This window comes from Odontesthes bonariensis, chromosome 16 (genome assembly GCF_027942865.1).
Source record: "Odontesthes bonariensis isolate fOdoBon6 chromosome 16, fOdoBon6.hap1, whole genome shotgun sequence".
NCBI lineage: Eukaryota > Metazoa > Chordata > Actinopteri > Atheriniformes > Atherinopsidae > Odontesthes > Odontesthes bonariensis.
In genome coordinates, this window is record NC_134521.1 from 12,480,813 (window position 1) to 12,486,812 (window position 6,000).

Sequence of the window (6,000 nt, forward strand, 5' to 3'; positions counted from 1 at the left end):
GATGTGCCGCTAAAAAAAAATGAGAAAAATCTGTGAAAGTTTACACATTCGAGGGGACAAAAGTCACACAAACAAATAAAGAGCTTCAGGGTGACCTTGACCAGATTTTAGGAGTGGTTTCAGCGCGCATTATGCCACACACTGGGTCAGTTAGGGCTTCACCTAAATGGACTCCCACGTCAAAAGAAACAGATAATAAAAGACAAAGCAAATGTTTGCAAAAGCTTTCACACTTGAGCTACATTCTCCCCGGGCTCCTAAAGAAACTGCCACTGAATATAATGAGTGATGAAATCACATATTTGTAATTTTTAGTCAAACCTGTGTTCCCAGTGTTAGACAGCTGGGTTAGAGGAGGAGAAAGTCTTTCAGCAGGACAAAGGCTAGTTGCACAAAGAGCACAAAAGTTTAAAAAAGAAAAGGAGAGTTTTAAAATGGCCAAAGAGTCTTGACCTAAATCCAGCTGAAAAACTGCCAAAAATAAAAAAAATGCTCCTGTGAATTCTAAAGAGCTTTAACACATGTAAGCAAGTTGTTCATCAGTGGCGACAGTAAATGTTTAGGCTGCAGATTTAATCATCTGTAACGCTCTGCAGTTTTTATCTTCCCACAAATAGATTTTGTAGAGTTTAACTTTTTAAAAACATTGTTTGTAGTCATTTTAATGGGCGTAAACATTTATTTGCTTATGTATTTACTTGGTATATTCATCAGAGCAGGTTCTGAGGTAAATTTTTGAGTATTCGTACGTAGAAATATCTGGACACTCACATAGCTTTTGTTTTTCTAGCTGCCAACCAAAACATAACATTCGGGTTAGTTTCATCATGAATCTCGGCTCTAAGTGCAGATTCTCAGCACTCTCATTTAAAGTTATTCACACTCACATCTTGGAGAGTTGATTAATTACAACCCTAACATGTAGAACCCAGTTTTCACTGGCACATACAACTGCACAAAATAACATAAGCATAAACAGAAATGGGGCTGCACGGTGGTGTGCAAGGGGGTTCCTGGTTCGAATCCCGTTTGCTTGTTCTCTCCGGGTACCCACCACCCAAAAACATGCATGTCAGAATTGGTGACTCTAAAGTGCATTGTTGTCTGTCTCGTTTATCTCTCTGTGGCCTTGTGATGGACTGGTGACCTGTCCAGGGTGTACCCTGCCTCTCGGCCATTGACAGCTGGGGTAGGCTCCAGCCCCCCTTTTGACCCTGAGTTGGACTAAGCAGGTATAGAAAATAAATGGATGGGTACACAAGATTTATTATTCAATATTTTCTCAACAATCCTTTGCAAACTGTGACTGCCTGACGTCTGGACACCAGCAGATTTCCTCATTGACAGCCCTTTTCTGCAGCTGTCTTCAGTTGTCTGTTGTTCTTTCTGCATATAGTTTTGTCTTCAGCTCCGAAAATGCTGATTGTTTGGGTTGAGATTAGTGGATTGACTTGGTCATTACAGAATATTTATCTTTGCCTTAAAAAACTCCTGGGTTTATTTCGCAGTGTGTTTTGGTTAAACACACATCTGTGCTGTGACGTTCAGTCCGAAGAGAAGGTTTCAGAATTCAGACTATATTCTGTCACATCATCAGTAAATGCTAGTAACTTGTGAGTTCTATATATATCTATATTCTCAAATATTGTGAAAACTTCAGCACTGTGTTTCAGTTTTGTCCATGAGGGCGCACTGAAATGTGACACTGCTGGACAGGCATCTTCTGGGTCTTCCAGTTGTACCTGATTATCAGCTTGACATCAGTTCCATAAATCACAGTGCACTCATGCTCATACTGTGAACATCCAGACATATTCACACACAAAATTTGCACGGATCAACCCATATCTAAATAGTAGTCTTATTGGGACCGTGTGGCATAATTTGCAGAGTCCCAGGGTCCTGGTGAATTGGCTTAGTCTTTAGTTGTTACAACATCAAAAGCCCTCACTCATGGGCTCAAGCTTTGGCTTGCTACCAAGCAGCACATGTAGGTCAAGGATATCTTCTTTTGATCCATGTTTACCATGATGTTGTCACAGGCATCCATCTCTGCTGTGCAGCTTGTGAGATAAACTGCCACGACTCCCACATTAGCTTGTTAAATCAAAGTGAATTATTGAATTGTAATAATGGTTTTTAGTCAAGTTTGATGATAGAATTGTCTATTTGGTCCAGTGTCTAAGTAGGTAGGCAGGAGCTAAAACACGAGACCACTGCAACCATCAAGGGTCAGATCGAACTGTAAAGAGCTTAAAACTCTATGTTGAATCAGTATTTGTGAGGAATGCATTGGGTTTTGAAAGAACTGCTATTTACGCAGAAATTAAGGATTGGTGTGACCCTGGAAAAATTAGGAATAGTGTTACTGCCATCTTTTACTGCTATTCTGCAAAAATGGAAAGAAGCACCTCTGCAACACTGACAAAGATCTTTCAGGTTTTGTGGACTTGGAAAACCTTTTGCAGTTCGTAACCTTGGATATTAAGTTTCACAGATTTCTCAGTTTTTCTCAGTCCAATGTCTCAGCCTTGGTCCTGTGCCTCTTGGAAACCTTGCTTTCCCTTCTCTGCTCTCCCACACATTCTCGTCCTTATCTCCACCCTCCTTTAGCTCGAGGGTGAAAGGATCATTAGGTGTCATTTACATTAAACATGAGCAAAACAAAGAGTGAATTGGGGTTTTTTTAACTCTCAGCAACATGCCAGTTTTATTATCCCGAAACCAGTCAAGATTTAGCTGCAATTTCCACATCCAGTCGCAACAAAATATCATTTTCAATATTCTCTGTAAAACAATTCGTGTGTTTGGCAGAAGCAAGGCTGCTTTTTGGCAAAAAAAAAACAAAAAAAAACGACACGAAGCAGGTGTTAAATGTTGCTGTCGGCATTTTTAATCGAGGATATTTTCGTCTGGCAGTCACCGGCGGCCTTGATATTGTTTGCTCCTCCTGGATCAGAATTTAGGTCGCCGTGGACTAAAAAAGGGAATGACCTAAGAAGATGTATCATGGAGCTGGGGCTCAAACATGTCTTCAACCCATTGCTCCAAACTTATTTACTTCCAAAGCTCATGTACGAGTCACTGGTGTCATTGCTTAAAAACAGTAACACTGCAGGAAAAGTAGTGCCTCCTTAGAATCAAACCGTTCATGTAGGGATTCTTTCGTCACATCAGGCATATCCCTGAGCTTGAGTACGAGGGCAGCTTTTAGAAGCTGAATGCACTTTGACAGTTAGTGTTTAGCTTTTTGATTTTTTGCACCACAATCCTGGTTTACCTCATCCCGTCACGGAGCTCCAGACACTTTTCATTTTAATCATTTACTGACACGGTTTCACAGATGGTTTTCATTCCTGTGATAAGTCATTCCTCTGGTTTTGACTAAACTAATGAATATCATTATCTAAAGGAAAACAGTATGTTTTTTACAATGCATCATCAAAGGGATGCTTATATGGGATGTTTACCAAATTCTTAAACAGGACGCCTAATTGGGTGAGTTTGACCTTGCATGGAAACAATTAAACAGATGAGATATGGCTCCTCGAAGTGTCGGGTGCCAATGCGAAAAGATTTGGCACACTTTTTACTTTTGTACCTGCTGGTGCGGTACTCGTCCCACAGCTTTGAGAAAGCAAACACAGAATATAGATTAAGCATGCAACCTGATCAGGATTTGTGTGACCCAAGGTGCTGATTCGTGATACCTGAAAAAAATGTTTTCCCATAGAGAGCAATGAATTTCTCTGAACCAATGAGAAACCCCAATGCCTCTTTGGAGCCCTGCAGCTCAGTAGGAACAGAAGTTCCTTGAATTTGGACTTTAAGTGACACCATCCTGCTTTGTTTGTTTTGCTAAGCAAACTTCATGCTCAAAATTTTATTCTCTGGATATATAGTTTATACATCAAAGCGTTTTTATCTTCTCTCACCCAGTTTGACTGTCATAGCGATATGCCTCACGCTCTTCTTTCAAGTCGACCCCGAGCGCAAAAAAAAGGTCTCTTAAACCTGCCATGAAAAGTATATGATGCACAGTAGGTAAATGAAAAATACACAAGCCCAGCATACGATCTTGCCACTTTTTTTTGCACAGCTAGTGTGTGTTTGAGGCTCTTGTTTTTGTCCGGCTTTGTTTGAGGAAATCATCACAGCAACCGGTGACTCCCTCTTTCTCAGAGAAATATACCAACATAATTGCTCCCCATAGTAACCTTTAAAAACTCAGACATAGTGTCATCCTTAATCACAGCTAATCCGAAAGGCGCATTAAGTGTGAGGCTCTGAAGAATTCAAGGTTGAATTCAAATCACTTAAAGGACTAACAGGCAGAAGTGACAAGTAGGATTCTTAAAGCATGAGTCTGCTGACACTCACAGGAAATTATCAGAATAATATTAGCTCTGTTTATTTTGTATGTATCTACAATACAGCACACACAGCAGCGGCAGTCATGACTATACAAGAAACTCACGGCTCCTCCAGAACCAGCGTTTAAGTTTCCAAATAATTCTGATGCTATCAATCTGCAGTCATTAAGAGTCACATCAAACAAATACTCATCTTGAAAAGTCACAACTTAAGAATATTCAGTGTCAGTAAAAACTTTTTTGTTTTATTACTTTTCATAATTGCTTTTTTTGAAGAGCTGGGAAAGAGATTATAAGTTAATGAAGTCTTAAACATATTAAAAAAGGACTTCGTCAAACACAAAATTAGCTTTGATTAGAAAAGGAGTTTTTTAGAGATATTTAATTCAACATAAAGTTTAACAAACCAAACTGTAGATAGATGGATGGATGGATGGATGATAGATGTATGTATATATTTTCCTTGTATGCATGTATGTATGTATGTATGCATTTTTCCTTGTATGTATGTATTTTTCCATGTATGCATTTTCCATGTGTGTATGTAAGTATGTATGTATGTTTGTATGCATGTATGTATTTTTCCATGTATGTATGTATGTATGCATTTTTCCATGCATGTATGCATTGTTCCATGTGTGTGTGTATGTATGCTTCTATGTGTGTATTTTTCAATGTATGTATGTATGTATGTATGCATGTCTGCATTTTTCCATGTATTATTGTTCCATGTATGTATGTATGCATTTTTCCATGTGTGTATGTATGCATGTATACATAATTACTTAAAATGTCCTTTGATGATCATGTCTGATGCACATTTGAAAAGTGCCTTTTAGTGTAGTGGTAAGATTGTTGTCTTTCATGTGGGTTACCTGGGTTCAAATCCTCTACACGTCAAATATTAATTCCAGTTGGGTTCCATGCATGTACGTAGGTATTTTTCCATGTATGTATATATTTATGTATGCATGTTTCCATGTATGTGTCCATTTTTTCGTGTATGTATGTATTTTTTCATGTATATATGTATGCAAATACATAAATCTCCTCTTGTGAGCACGCCTGAGGCATTTGTGAAAAGGACCATTTAGTGTAGTGGTAAGATTGCTATCTTTCTTGTGGGCAACCTGGGTTCAAATCCCCTGTATGAAAAGTAAAACCTTCCATAAGTTACTATATATGTATTTTTCCATGAATGCATGTATACATACATACATCTCTCGTCCTGAGCATGCCTTTATATACACGAGACGAGAGATGTATGTATACACGCATTATTAGATGTATGTATTCATTTTTACATGTATGTATGTATGTGTGTGTATTTCTACATGTATGCATTTTTCCTTGTATGTATGTATGTATGTATGTATGTATTCTTCCATATATGTATGTATGCATCCATTTTTCCATGTATGTATGTATTTTTCCATATATGTATGTATGTATGTATGTATGTATTTTTCCATATATGTATGTATGTATGTATGTATTTTTCCATATATGTATGTATGTATGTATGTATTTTTCCATATATGTATGTATGTATGCATTTTTCCTAGTATCTATGTATGTATGTATGTATGCATGCATGCATTTTTCCATGTATGTATATACGTCCTTC